Genomic DNA, 16,011 nt, shown 5'->3' on the forward strand with positions numbered 1-16,011 from the left:
GGGGATATCATTTTGTGATTATTTTCTACTTTTACTGTACTTAGTGACCTGCTGTTAAAAAATAAAATTTTCTTTAAAATCAAATTAATAGTAAATATATATATTTTAAAGCCCTCATTTTTTCAAACCAGGGTGAATGGTCCTGGTGTGTTTTAAAAAAAGAAAGGAGGGAAGGAGAGAGAGGGGGGAAAAACAAGAGAAAGAAAAGAATGTTTATGTTTGGAACAGAGTTCATCAAGAATGATATGAAAATCCTTCGTAACTGTATGCTTTTCTTTATTCTTGATTTTTTTAAAATTAAAGTTTCTCATTATGGTACTAGATTTATCCATTTCCTGTCCTACAAGCTCTTCCTTCATAAATTTTACAGCTATTATAATTATGTACATAAAAGTTCATGAATGCCAGCTCTTCTTAGGGAATTATAGCTTCTCAAAATGAAGTATCTTTGTCCCATTTAATGCTTTTTTATCTTTTTCTTGAAAATAACATTGTTAGTCCTGCTTTCCAGTGATTAGAATTTGCTTAGTACAGCCCTGGCTGGTGTGACTCAGTGGAGTGAGTGCCAGCCTGCGAACCACAGGGTCACCAGTTCAATTCCTAGTCAGGGCACATGCCTGGGTTGCATGCCAGGTCCCTGGTGGGGGTCACGTGAGAGGCAACCGCACATTGATGTTTCTCTTTCTCCCTCCCTTCCCCTTTCTCTAAAAATAAATAATCTTTTTTAAAAAAGAATTTGCTTAGCATACTTCCCATGAATAAATTGTTTCTATATCACTTTTATGACTGAGTTTCATCTCTTAATAGAGAAAATGAATACACATTTGAACTAATACCTACATGATGTCTTGCCTTTTATATTTTCTATGATTTCTACATTTTTTCCCTTCTGTACTACCTTTTGGTGACTTAATTAGATTTTCTTTGTTCTAGAGTTTTTCCTCTAAGAGATTGAAACTATACCATCTGTGCCTCTGACTGGCAACTTGTCATAAATTGTTAACTGTGTTAAATGCATAGTTACATACCATAGGTTATATAGGAGTAGTATCTACACATCCCTTGGAAAAGACCGAAGTTTAGGGAACTTTCGCTTTTTTCTTTCTCATCACTATATAAATATATATATACATATGATTTTTTAACTATTACTTTAATTTTCACCCCAATGTGCATCAACAATTATTTCATAACTGGACTCTTTCCCTACTATTATTAGTGTGATCAAACATCACCCTCTTTTATAGATGACTGCCTTTTTTTTCACTCTGTCAAGTGTCTTAAGGGTGAGGCTGGTAAGTTCTGATCCCTTGACTGTCTGGAAACATCCTTCGCCTTTCAATTTGAATTCAAGTCCAGTTGTGTATAAGGTTTCCAGTTTGGAATAATTTTCCCCCAAATACTTTGAAAATATTGATCCAATTAATTCTGAAATAAAACTTTGCCACTGAGAAATTTGATGCCAATTGCTCGCCAGACCTATACTCCTGCTGACCGCTTTTGGCAGTTTTCTTGTATTTGGTAGTATCCTGAAAATGTGTCCTAATATGCTGGGGCAGTTGCGGTTTCTCACTTCCCCTGCTCAATATTTAGTCCCCTGACAGGTCCTGTGCCCTGAGAAGGGTCCTTCTAGTAGCTTCTCATTATCCTTCCTCAGCCTTTTACATTCTCTCCTTTTTAGACTCCTACACAACAGAAAATGGAACTGTTCAGACTTGCTTTGGCCTCAGACTCTCCACCTCTCGGTCCTTGATCTTCATTCTGGAATAGCTCCAGATGCTCCGGGTCTGCATTTTGGAATATATCTGGGTCCTCTAAGTCTGTATTCTGGAATAGTTTCATGTCCTCTGGTCTGCATTCTGAAACAGCACTGGGACCTCTAGGTCTGCATTCTGGAAGAGCTCTGGGACTTCTAGATCTTCATTCTGGAATAACTCTGGGTCCCCCCTCCAGGTCTGCATTTTGGAATGATCACTGACTCATTTGTCCAATCACTGATTCCGTCTTCATTTTGCCTGTACTGTGATTTTAAGCCACCCTGATTGTTCCATTTTGACTAAGTTTTCCTCCCAAAATCTTTGGTTGTTTCTTTTGAAGGAGCAATGTGTGTGTGTGTGTGTGTGTGTGTGTTTAATGAGTGTTCTTCTCTTTATGCCATTAACTCTTCCCTTGAGCATCTTCTTTTGTTGTATTTGGTGATTCTTTCTCCTGTTTTTAGTTCTCCTCAAACCCATGACAGTTCTTGGCTATGCCCACAACTCTACTATTGAGAGGCCTGATTTGCCTGCCATGGATATAAGTTCCATTCACTCTGATCTGCCCTGGTACTTGGGGGAAGAAGAGGTGGGTATCTTTGGATTGTATCTGCCAAGATTTTATTTTCTGGAGTAATTCTCTGCTCCTCTCTGGAGTTGGTTGCTGTCAGGACACAATGCCTGCTGCCCTGGTCCAAAGAATACATGGGCAATGGTAGTCCAGGCACAGGGCAGGGGTGGGAGGGGCTTCCAACCAATCTTCTTAAAGTCCTGATGTCCACTAACCCTGAGCTGGGTGTCCAAATTCTCATTCCTAGGACACCAGGAGTCTCTACATGTCTTCTGGGATATTTTGATTTCGTCAACACTATCTGTTTCTATACTTTAATAATTAATTAAAACATCTGACCCTCTACCTGCACTTATCAGTGTTTCTACAAACGTTGTAAGTTACTTTTGTTGTGGCTGTCTTAGAATGTCTGCCTTTTGGGGGCTTCTGGTACAGGTGACAGCGGATAAATGCTCTCTCAGGTAACCATCCTGTTCAATCTGCAGAAGACTGATCTGTGTACTGATTCGTACTGTCTTTTTGAAAAACAAAAACAAAAAACAGAAACAAACCCTATATTTAGGTTTTCTTTTAATAGCCAGTTCATGAACTACCCAAAGTCTAAAAATACCCATTTTAAAGTTCTGGTTGATAATATGAATCTCAAAAGCCACAGCCTGTAGCCCTGTGTGAGGCCTCCACCTGCTTCCCAGCCTAGTCCTGGGAAGGGTACCCCACAGCAGCATAGGGCGAGGGTTGGGGAAACTTGAGGACAACCTGCCTGAGGTCCCAGTGAAGAAAGGAGAGAAGAAGCAGGACTCACATCTAAACAACTGGCTGTTGGCCCGAGAGTGGGCACTGTGTCTGGGCTGAGGACACGTTATAAGGTAGAGGTCAGAGCAGATGAGGCCAGAGATGAACCACAGACTTGCTTTCAGAAGCAGAATTCAGCCACATAGTCACTTTGTATTTAAGACTTACCCTGCAATTTCCCCGTTGTCTAATTACCCTGTGTCACCTCATAATACTTACCATATAGTTAAATGGTTGGCAGTTACCATGGAAACCAAGTACTTTTCTCTAACTTGAAAAGGTAGTTGTATTTGTTAAAAATTCTTAGTTGTATTGTACTTTGTTAGAGATTAATCCACAACTGCTGCCAACTTAAAAACAAAGTTAGCTATGGACAGCTGCCTTATCTGCTGTCCCACCTCTTCCCTGGGGAAGTATGTCCATCCCTCTCCCAGATTACACCTAGAGTCACCATCCTCTGCTGTTTGCATGAGTGCTTGTCTCCCTTTGTCCTCAACCTGCTTCCTTCTTGCTTGGCAAACGCATCAGCCTGTTAAAATGTCACTCTCTACCAGTCCCTGCCTATACCCAGACAGTTGCATGGAACTGGAGAAAACACAAATCACTTCCACTCACACCACAGACCACAAGACAGCCGCTGCACCGCAGTCAGCACACCACACACCAGTCAGCACCCCATGCTCCCTGTTCCAGCCACACTCCCAGTTCTCCAGCATTCAGGCACAAACCTTAAATTGAACCTTATGAAATTACCTTTCACTATATGGCAAAAACATGTGAATTGTCCCCCTCACAGGAAGATTTCCTGGGATGAAACCCCCTCTGGGCAATGACCTACTCCCCTTGTCTGCACTCCAGACAGCCATCTTCCCAACCCCTGCAGCTCAGCTGGTGACCCCATCCACACAGAAACCAGTCACTGTTGCTCCCACTGTGGAATAAACCTTCCCTGGCCCCTGCCCCAGTGCTTGCACATCAGTTTTACTCTCATCCCCTTCAGTCAACTAAACTGCTCAAGCTGCCAGTGACCTGCACGAACCCCAGTTCTCTCTCCCAAACTGCGGCAGGGCTAGAGTCAGACCTCACTCCTGACCTGTGTGGTATCCTCTGGGCCTCCTCAGCTCCCTCACGGGTCCTGGCTTAGCCCTAATCAGTTCCCTGTTCTACTGCAGCCTGTCAGGTTGGGGCACCCAAACCCATCCCTGATCCTCTTCCCTCTCTGATGCTCCCTTGATGAGCCTCTATTTCCTGCAGGGAATTGGCATGAGTCCCCACTTCCAGCCCATCCTCATCTTAGCTACAGTCTCATCTGTCCAGCTGTTGATTCAACAGTCAACTGAATGTCAAAGTGTCTCACCTTAACATGTCTGAAGGCCGACACTCCCACTACGCTCTCCACAGCCTTAGTCTCAAGAGCTCAAGAGGATGCCGTTCTTTATCAGCCTAAAACATTGCCATATCCTTGCCCCCCTCACATCACGGCCACTTTGCTGGGAATCCACACTGGCTCTGCCTTCCAAATCCCAAATCTGACCAGCTTTCACCTCCTCCTCAGCATTACCTCTCACCCGACTCATGTAACACCTCCTAATTGGCCCCTACTTCTACCCTGGGTCCCCTGAGCACCTACTCCCCACCCAGAAGTCAGAGCAATTCTGCAAGAACCTCCTTCTGCTCCGGCCTCTCTGCCCTTACAAAGCAAAAGCTCTCATAGGCCGCAGTGACCCACTCACACCTCTCCCTCTTCCTCACCAACCCACCTCACTGGCCCATGGCTGTTCTCTAGCCATCCTCACACTGAGGTCTCACAATGGCTGTTCCCTCTGCCTGGAATGCTATTCTCTCTGCATTACTCATGCACTCACCTTTACTTCAATGTCACCTTCTCAGTGAAGCCAACCCTGATGGCCCTGTTGACCACTAACAACCTCCAACACAACCATGCATGTGCACACACACATGCGGAAACATGCACACACATACACACACGCACTCCCTCACTGTTGTTCTCCCTTTTCCTTTATCAATGGAGCCCGTCACTTGCTTTCTCAGGTGTACAGTCTACCTTTTAGGACTGTCTCTGGGGACAGAGCCTGTCAGTGTGTTTGCTGATAGGCCTGACCCAGCCTAGAACCAGGACCTGCATAAAGCATGTACCTGATCTGTCTGCAGAAGGAATTTGTTGAATCTGAGTTTGCAATTAAATTTTCCCAGTTTCATTAGAATTACTCCTAAAATCAGTTCTGATTCTGAAGTGTCTCATTACCTTCACTATGTTTCTAACCCAAAGAGAATCACCTGTAGTCAGTGAAAGCATTAACATTCTGTATAGATGAAGAGTAACATCACCACACACTCCACGTCGCATCACTGAAGGAACAGGACGTTCTTTCTCATTTCACTACAAATGACCCTGTTAAAAGGAAACGAACAGCCGAGAAGCATCCGAGAGGCATGAACACCAGCAGGTTGTGCTGACCCCATTAGGAGGTTAATGGAAGCCAGGGTGCAATTCAGGGTTAAGAACCTTAAAAGAAGTGGACAAGCAAAGGGAGCAACCAGAAGTGAGGACCAGGCCCCAAGTTGGGGTGGGAGAAGGGAAGGTCAAGATCTGGGCTTAGGTGGGTCAACCAACAGGCACTGAGGTCGGGCACAGGCAGGGCACAGGTGGGCAAAGCAGACCAGGAGAGGCAGGGGTCACAGGTGAGTCATTGTTTGCAACAGGATGGGGCCGGGCAGGTAGGTCACCAGCAGGGGTAGATGAGAGTACCTGGGAGTGTCTCCTTCTCCCGGCCTGTGGACGCCTGTCCTGCCAGCCCACCTGCTTCCCCCGAGGGTGAGGACACTGTCCATCTACCAAAAAGCAAGGGAAAAGTGTCACGTTACCCGATGAACTCAGCAAGGCCAATGTTATGGCACACCTTGAAATCCCACTTGGCCCCAATTACTTATCATTCTCATATCTGGGGGTTCATGAACACCTGATATATTTGAAATTTGATTTGTGCCCATCAGCAGTTGTTAGACACAATTTCATAGGTCAAGGCACTGCTCCCTGGTGAAGGGACACTGTGTGCCCCTGACTGTGTGTTCCTGTCCATGCCCCGTATGGGTGCTCCCACTGTCTCCAAGGTGCCCTCCCTGCCTCTGCTCTGATCTATTCAAAGTCCTTTACCCTGTCCTTGCAGCCTGTAGAGCCTGAACCACACCTCAAAGCTTCAACTGCTTACTGTGGCTTCTGACTTAAAACACATTGTTGGAACAGCAAGTGCCCTCGGATACAGCAGAAATGTGTTTTTACAAATCTGGCAACACATTTGGAAGAGTTCAGAGGTACCCGGTGTGCTGTGGACCCCAGCCAAGCACCTATGCCTACTTCAATGGAGCAAAGCAACTGAGGAGGAGGCCCTGCCTGTGGGCACTGTCACCCTCCTGGGAGGTCTTTCCTGAAACTCCATGTGCAGTAACCCAGGGCCACCAACCCCAGCCCCCCTGGGGAATGGCTGGGGTCTCAGGAGGCTCCTTAATAGAGTGCGGGCAGCAGGAACATGCTTCTAAAAAACTTAGATGAAACTTCAAGATGCAGTCATTATCCTACTCATACCCAAAGAATTATGTTCCAGAAATAGGCACTGGATTAAAAAGACAAGCCAAATCCCTAAAAGGGGGAGAAACTAACAATACTTAAGCACTTTATTTTTTACAAGCATTTTCATTATTATTATCCTATACCTAATATCTGCCAGATTAGGAAGCAGGTATGATTATCACCACTTTTACAGAGTGGGCATAAGGCTCAGAGAGGGAAGGCAGCTGTCAGGGTCACAAGGAGGGAAGATCCCACTCCATCAGCATAGTGCTGGCCTCTGGGATGCGCTCCTGTGCAAGGAGCAGGACAGACAATTCCTTCAGAGGGTGAGGGTAAATTCAGGACACGGTGCTATTTACGGCATTTTAATGACTGTTATTCTGTGTCCCTTCTATGTAGGAGCCGTAATGGTGCCAGAACATTCTCTGCTCTGTGTGTTCCCAAAGTGGTAGGTGAATTACTTCACTTTGTGTTTCAGGTTTCTCAGTGATTAAATAATAGTAACCAACCATGAGTCTGAAATAAGGTTGGCAATACACGTAGATTCTTTTAACAATAATAACAATTAAAACTCTTCCTGGTCTCAGGTAGTTTTCATAGTTCTTCAAAACTGTAGATATTTAAGTATAAAGAGTGAAAACATAAACAAAGAAAAGTCAGACTCTCTCCTGCTTTGCTGACCTCACAGTCCCTGGTGCCATCCCTGTGAGCCCATCCACGATGTTGTGTGTGTGGCAGGAGACACACACGCCTGCTCTACACCTGGCATAGTGTTCTTTACCTCCATATATCTTAGAGTTTTCTTCAATCAGCACATTCAGAGGTACCTTGGCATGAGAAGTAAAATACTGTACATTTTTTAATTTCAGAGAAGTTAACCAAAACCTTCTACATATAGGTCTAGGCAAATTATATCCCGTCAAGTTCATGAGTACTATCCTTCCAGCCACTGCCCACACGATTCACTGTTCACATTCTGATCTCTGACAAATTGAGAGGTGAAATGTTACCATATCAGTTTAATTGTTCAAGACTTTAAGCTCTTGTTTATGTTCACTGAACATCTGGACCTTGTGTGTGAAAGGCCTGCTCATGGCCTTTGTCCACGAAGCAGAACAATTAATGATTCACCATGGATGGCATGGGAATTACCACATTCACATGGTGTGAGTCCTTATTAACTATTTTTTGGTTCTTTTATTGATAATCTCTATGTGATGCTCTTAAATGCCTCATGCATTGGTCAACTGGCCTGGAAGAGCATGAAGCAAAAAGACTGTGCCCTTGGTCCCCTCTGCCTGCTCACTCCTCATCATGTTCCTCCACCACTGCCATGCACACTGCTACTGCTTCTCGTGAGGCCTGCAACATGAACATCCTGTTCTCCACACTCCCTGTATATTGTGCACGTGGGGTCCCCACCAGACTTTCTCTGACCTTTCACACCCTCACTCCATGGCTCTGTATGGTGTCTGGTCCCATCTTCAAGGAGCTCTTTCAGCATGGGTGCATGAGCATTGCTTTTCCCTACGTGCTCACATGTTTGAAAATATATTATTGAGAAAATTCTATCTCTCCTAAAGATTTCCTATACTTCACTACACTTTTATCTAGCATGAAAATCACTGTGGAAACATCTGGGGCCAGTAGACATAAATAGAAAAATGGGTAAAACTGAGAAAAGCATTTCACAAAAGAGATCCAAATGGCCAATAAGCACATGAAAAGGTACTTAAGTCTCATTAGTAATCAAAGATATGCAAATTAAAAACAAAAATAGATGTAAATACTCACCCACTAGACTGCCTAAAATATAACAGTCTGGCAATTCCTTGCCAAGTGCTGGCAAGAACAAGGAGTAATGGGAACGCTGAAACACCTTCCCTTCACTTAGGCTGTTATTTTGTTCTGAAAACCCTTCTACTATAGAGGGAAACAACGAACCCACTGATTGTAATGGAAAAATTATGATGTGTTCAATCCCAACCAAAGATAACCAAACAATTTTCACAGGTAGAAAAAATATGACTTGGATGGTAAAAACACACTTATAAAATAATAATAAATAATTTAAAAGCAAAGAAACACAATTTGCATTTGTTCAAAATGCAATATTAGGAAGGCTTGACAGTATGTCCTCTTCAGAGGAAGAGGACAGGATTTCCCAGTGGTCTGGCTGGAGGAGAATGGTACAAGAGAGCCACTCTTTGGAAGGCATAATTCTAATTTCTGCACTATTTTCCTCACCAATTTATATGCCTTTTGAGGTTCATGGTTATTTTGCACTGTGAGTGCATTTACAAGTTGTAGCACAGCATAGCACCATTAGGACAGGATGATGACACACAGAAACAGATTCATAACAGAAGAGAGTATGATGGGAGATGTGACTGCTGTGGCAGCTCTCACATGATGCACACATGAACCTATTGTTGTTCATCCAAACACTGCATGCAGTGACATTCATTCCGTATCTTCTGGTGGAAAAGGATAATGGGGGGAAATGGGAGAAGGTCCATCAAGGAACATGTATAAAGAACATGTGCACAAAGCCAAAGGGGGTAGGTTCAAGGGTGGGAGGAGGGGATGGGTGGGGTGGGCTGAGGTGAGGTGAAAATGGAGACAACTCTACTTGAACAACAATAAAAAATAAGAAGAAGAAGAGTAAGAAAATTTTAAATATTAAAATTCATAATAGTAAAATTAAAATACTTTGCATTAAATCTAATAAAATACTTGTAAGAAAAAAGAAGAAATTGGTATAAGTTTCTTTTTTAAAACCATAGTGCTATAATATAACTCCGTACAGTTTGTTTATTTAATCTGTTTTGGGTAAAGAGGTCATTGTATGGAGGGGAAAAGATGGTGCTCCAAAATCTGGTGTAGTTTGGAAGAGCAACTGTGGAGAAAAGTGCTTGCCTGATCCATCACTACGTGAGGCACTTCTGTATTTTGCTGGTCTGAGTACAAACTATGAAAAAAAGGAACGGATCAGATAAGAAGACAGATGTGCATGAGCAGGGGAGCCGCAGCTCCACTCGGAGAGGCGTGGCCATGAGAGTTGTGCCAGGTGCGGGCCGTGGCTCCTGGGAGAGCAATGGGCCATCTTGAAATCGGTTGCTTTTCAGACTGTCTTTGTCTCTAGTTGTCAACAACAGTGTGCTTAGATGTGAGAAGGGTGATTCTTGTTTGTTTCCTTTTTAACTTACACATTTTAGCGTAGGCTGTTTCATGAATCTAGCATTGATATCTTTCAATGGTTTGGAAAAATCCATGGCCTTTACCTATTCAGATATTTTTATTTATTTATTTTTAGAGAGAAGAGAAGGGAGGAAGAAAATGAGGGAGAGAAACATCAATGTGTAGTTGCCTCTCACATGCCCCCTACTGGGGACCTGGCCCACAACCCAGGCATGTGCCCTGACTGGGAATTGAACCAGCAGCGACCCTTTGGTTTGCAGGCTGGCACTCAATCCACTGAGCCTTACCAGCCAGGGCACCTAATTCAAATATTTTTTAACGCATTGCCCCCCACCAAAACTCATTCCATTCCATTAGACTTTTGACTCTGCCCACAGGTCACTCACATTCTGTTTTGTATTCTCTGTTCTCTTGTGCTTCAATACAGATACCCTGCACTGAACTGCTACCCACTCACTAAGCCTGCTTTCTGTTATGTCCAGTCTTCTGTCCAGTGAATTATTCATTTTAGATCCTATATTTTTCAATTGTAGAAAATGTATGATTCTTTTCATAGATTTTAATTCACTCTGGATCCCTTAGTTTCTACCACAGGTCCCAGTTATGTTGCATATGGCCCAGCTGTCCATCCTGCTCTTGGTTCTGCCTCCCATCACCCACCCACCCACCCACACTCTGCAGTGTCTGAGCCACATAAGAACTTGTGACCTGGGAAATAATGTTTCACAGGACCCGGTGTGTTGGCTTTTTCTAATTCTTATTGTTCTGCTCTGAGCCTGGCTACAGTGGATAGATGCTGTAGTGATCATGTTTGTTATTATGGGCACACTCTTCCAGTGACATTGCCCCCACCCCTTGGTCAGGCCAATATGCTGCTCAGAAAGAGCTCAAGATTAAAATTTTACTTTTTAGCCACCCATCACACTACACTGTTACGTTTACAATCAACCAAAGCCCCTAAGTCTTTACTCAATACCAACCAAATTTTAATGAATTCACTCAACACATCATCTGTGTAGAATTTTAGGTAGCCCACTGTCCTGGCCTCAAAATGTATCATCTATTGGACATGAGCACAGGAAAGCTTAATGTTACAAAATCCACAGCTTGGTTCAAGGCACCAAGAGCAGCAAGGTCATAACAAAGGTGTGATTCTGTCAAGGACAGTGATGCAGACTCCTGACTAAGGGAAAGGGAAGAAGCAAGCACTGTGAGGTAGGATGGGAGGACTGGTGGAAGAAGGCCACTGGCCCAACCATACCCATTTCCCTCTCCATCTCCCTAATTGCCAATAAGTCATGCAAAGAAGTCAGAAAAACAAACCACTCATGGCCACAAATGTGGAAGTCTTTCAGTAAGCTCCAATATGACAGCATGGATGGCTGGGAACCTTGAGGCCCCTCTGAAAACCTTCCAGAAAAGGAGTGTGCCCTGGAGGGAGACTCAGGTCCCAGCCAAATGGGGTGCCATGTAGGAGCCAGAGGTCATGGAGCCTCCTGTCAACATCCTACATGAGCTGCTAGCTTCTAAAGTGGCATAAGGCCCAGCCCAAGTGAGCTGTCTGTCACCCAGCTCAAAGTACAAGGCCCTAAGAGAGATGAGGGCCTCACATACTATGCTCACACACTTTAGGGCCCAGATAGGACCAGAATGGGCTTCTCTTTCAAGAAATACCAAAGCCATGAAAACATCCTACCACGTTAAAAAAAACACACGCATACAAAACACAGCAGAAGATAGAAGAAGAACATATGTTCAGAAATATGTACAAAAAGAAACATGAGTGGTTTCAGTCATCAGCCTGTCATGTGCTTTCAGAGGAGAAAGAAAACAAAAACTCGTAAGAGATTTTAAAACTGTAAACCGGCCATCTAAGAAGAAAGGGAAATAAGGCTATCGTGAAACAAAGTTATATTAGAATTTAAACAGCTTTAGATGAAGTAAAGTCTAGACAAACTGTAAAAGAAATGTAGGGCTTTGGGACCTAAAGGAGAACTATGATGAGGGGTGACACAGAGCCAGGCCAGCCTGCATTTCACTCGGGCACTAGTGTTTTCTAGCATTAGAGAAATTACTGTAATCAGCCCAATGCCAGTTCCCTTTCTGATGATGGGAATGCATAGATGCCTTGGGAGGCAGTTACAGAATGGGAGTGAGGCACTCCCTGGGGACCCACCAATCCCTCAGTTCCCACAGGGAATGGTGCTCTCAACAGGCCATCAAGGGCAGTTCTAGCCTGCAGGCACACCAGATTCCAACAAAGGGCACACTGTCACCTGGTCTCTAACCCAGGGTTGCAAATGCCATCTCCCTCCCACCTTCCAAGGAGCAAGTCTTACTTACAGCACTGTCAATGGTGGAAACTTTTCCTGTAGATTCAAACCACAGAAGAGATGCAGGAGAGCACTGTGGGAAAAAGTACCAGCAATACTGGTGGCCCCAGCACTTCATGGGCCCAGAAACTCAGCTGGGCTGCAGGCAGTGAATGAACTCAAGGAGCTAGTGAGGGCGAATGAAGGAGGGAGGGAGATTGTGCACAAGTCAGTCTAGGAGCCCTCGGGCCTGTGGTGATGTCATCCAAAACCTGGAATGCTGCTACTGGTGACAAATCCCCTGAGCTTGAGAGGCAAGTGGAGTCCTGTGTTCTGGAACAGCCCTCTGCTGCTGCTGCCTCCTGCGGATCTGTGCTCCCACAGGACAGTGCAGTGGTGTTCTCACACCTGGGTGAGAGGGGCAGCAGCAGAGGGGAGGAGGCAATGGGTGGCTGGGTCCACACCAGTGACCTCCACCTGCTTCTGTCCTCTGGGCAAAAGGAATGAAAGTTTCCAGGAGGTAAAACCATCAGATTCTCATGCAATGAACACATTAAACAAGAGTTTTGAGCTGTCTTCAATGTTTTCTTTGCTAAACAAATTTAAATCTCCATAACTTGTAAAGAAAAGTCATGCTGATATATTATACTAAATCAAGTTGAATTACCAGGAAACTATCACACAAGAATGTGATAATGATATTCTGGGAAATCTGAATAAGTCTCCCTTCAGATATATTTGCTTTGCCACCCATAAGAAACCACGATTAAATCCCACAGTCTGATGCTAAGTAACAAGAATTCTGCTAATGATTTTCACTGTGTAATTGAAGTGCCTTAAGCAATTTACTGTCAGTAAAAGCAAAGCCAAGTAACACCATATCTAAAAGTGAGTGTCTCTAATGGCAGAAATCTTCATCTTGTGGAAAGATTGTTGCTGGGGAGCATGAGGGGGCCTCTGAGGGGAAAGACAGCAATAGCCTTTCTCTCAAAGGCCTCTGCCTCTGCCAGGGCTGCCACACAGAGGGTGTTCCCACAGCCCAGAGGTCTCCCCTTAAAAAGGTTAGAAGACAATCCCACCAGGGTAAGCATCAGGGAACAGCTTCAAAGACAGAAGCTCACACATCCTGCCAAGCAAGGACACTGCTGGTGGCTCTGGCCAACCTGGGTAGCACCAGGGACTAAAAACTACAGGTACCTTATCAAACAATCAAACAAAATCCCAAACCATGAGAGCTCATTAACTCACTGAGATTCTGTGCCCTCTTTCACACTGTCCATCCCTTGGAGGGCCCTTCCTTCTCCTACTCCAGAAAAGGCCCAGCATGGACACCCTTCCTCTCTGAGCCCATCACTGCCCTGTCTCACTGCTCTGGCCTGGGGGTGCCCAGCCAGAGTCTGACGTACAGGCCAGGGAGCCAGGGCCTGGTGGTGGCTTCCCAAGGACAGGCCAACGGAGACCTGCCTTTGTCACCAGAGGGCTGTCTTACTTACCTTGTGCATGTCCTTCTGCCTCCCCATACATAAGGTCCTTCATTTATTAAAATAGGAATAAAAGAATGCCTGGTGGTTCGTCAAGTTAAACATATGACTACCATGTAACCCAGCTATTCCACTCCTAGGGATATGTCCCAAAAAAGTGAAATAGGTGTTCAGATAAAACTTGAACAAGAATATTCGTGGCAGCACTATCTATAATGCCAAAAGGTGGAAAATATCCTTAATGTCCATTAATATTGGACGTTGGTGGAATATTATTCAACCATAAAAACAAATGAAATTGTGATCCATGGTACAATATGGAAAAAACCCAAAAACATGCTAAGTGTAAGAAGCCAGACACCAAAGTCCACACGCTGTATAATTCTGTCTCTGTGCCATGTCAAGAATAGGCAAATCCAGAGGCAGGATGCAAATTGGTGTGGCCAGGACAGGGTGAGCAAGGGTTGGGAGTGACTGGTTAATAGGTATGAGGTTTTGTTTGGGGGCTATGACAATGCTTTAGAACTAGACAGATGTGGTGACTGTACAACATTGTGAATGTACTCAATGCCACTGAATTGTACGTTTTTAAATGGTTAACTTTATGTTGTGTGAATGGTACTCCAATTAAAAAGTGGCTACCTCAGAGTTGCTTTTAGGATCAAAAGTGAGCATTATGTCAATGTGTATGTGTGTAGCTAGATGATAGATGATAATAATGAATGTGTGTATTTGCATATATTTAGATATACATATAAATATGTTTTTCCTTAAAAAGTGTCTGACACATAACAGTGATACTCTTCTTGTTCTTGTTAACTATGTGTTGGCCTTCCCATTTGCTGAAAAAGAGCCCCAAAGAGCCAGCTGTAAAGAACCAACAAGTTAATAGCCATGAGGCCCAAAGGGGCAAGCAGGCTCTCAGGTTGTGGAGAGCCCTGACAACCACATACTCATCCCGAACCTTTTCAATGACCAATAAGTGACATCTGTTTGTATCTGATGGGGCCTGTCCTCAGACAGGTCAACAGCAGATTACTCTCCCAAAAATGCAGCCACTGAGTACATAAAACACGGTGCCTTGGGCAGCTCAAGCACCACAACATACTGCCATAGACAAGGTGGCTTGAATGGCAGACATTTGTTTCTTGCTCTTCTAGAGGCTGGAAGTCTGAGATCGGGGAGTGGGGTGGGCATGGTCGGTTCCTGGTGAGGGGCTTCTTCTCAACTTGGAAATAGCCTCTTTCTCACAGTGTCCTTGCATGGAGAGGAGGGAGAGTACTCTAGTGTCTCTTGCTCCTCTTATAAGGACACAGTCCTGTTGGATTAGGGCCCCACCCTTAGGATCTCTTTTAACCTTATTTATCTCTTTAAAGGTGCTGTCTCCAAGTGCAGTCATACTGGGGGCAAGGAATTCCACGTGTGAGTTCAGGGACATAAATCGGTCCATACCAAATGGTTTCTGAGGAAGAGAAGACTGGTTCCATGATGAGCCATGTGAATGAATCAAGTGCATCCTTAATGACTCCAGTGCTCTGCTTACAGGTGAGGCTTTAACAGGGACATCTGGAGGCTCTAAGTGAATTGTCACCCTCAGTCTCTGCTGTGAAACTCCAGATGATAATGATACCTGGACTGCCACATCAGTATTAGGAAGGGACAAGAATATGGGAGTAGACCATTTTAAAGTCACCACTGCATTTCCACATTTCAAAGACATAATGTACACCCAACATTACTCACCATCACTGTTAGCCCCAGAGTCTCCATGAGGCTTTCTGGAAGCATTCAACTAAAAACATCATTCCTAAGCACAATTATTAAGAGGAACATAATCTAAGCCTTTCCCAATCTCAGCGACATGAAGGAAAAGAGCAACCAGCCCTTATTCAGAATGAATGATTTGCTTCTTTTATTTTCTCTGACTCTGTTAAATGTCATCCCCAGTGACTTTAGAGAAGGTCAGTGGAAATACTCCACTACTCCACAGTAGCCCCACAATGCAAGGCTGACGCTGTGCCTGGGCCAGAGGGGAGGGGGAATCCCTGGGTGATCAGACTGAAAGTAGGAGCCCAAGACAGCCATGGGACAGCAAACAACCTATGAGGCACAAAAGGAAACTGCCCCAAGGGTCTGACAGGCTGGCTGCCTGCTGGCTGGGATAGTAGTCACAGCTCTTTAGTGCAGACACTGCCCTGTTTATTTATGCTAGCCTTCTAATTTATGCTGCTGTTTCTACCAACTTCTTCATTTTAGGAATATAATTTTTCTAAAACTAAAAATCTGGTCACATCGTTCCTTGCTTTACACC

General features: G+C 44.4%; 1 protein-coding gene across 19 annotated transcripts in view; it reads right to left on the reverse strand.

Moving 5' to 3' along the window:
* The window catches only part of PCBP3 (poly(rC) binding protein 3), a 219,144-nt gene that overhangs the window by 94,877 nt on the left and 108,256 nt on the right, over positions 1-16,011 (reverse strand). For 12 of the 19 annotated variants that reach the window (XM_045852711.1, XM_045852714.1, XM_045852721.1 and 9 more), the window contains one exon: positions 5,888-5,970. The exons of 6 other annotated variants lie outside the window; for them this stretch is intronic. The gene's annotated coding sequence lies outside the window, so the exon portion shown is untranslated. Of the gene's footprint in view, positions 1-5,887; positions 5,971-12,250; positions 12,270-16,011 lie in introns of those variants that run through there. One more of the 19 variants, XM_045852718.1, reaches the window with a different exon arrangement.

This window comes from Phyllostomus hastatus, unplaced genomic scaffold, assembly GCF_019186645.2.
Source record: "Phyllostomus hastatus isolate PE091 unplaced genomic scaffold, TTU_PhHast_1.1 phas_contig_948, whole genome shotgun sequence".
NCBI lineage: Eukaryota > Metazoa > Chordata > Mammalia > Chiroptera > Phyllostomidae > Phyllostomus > Phyllostomus hastatus.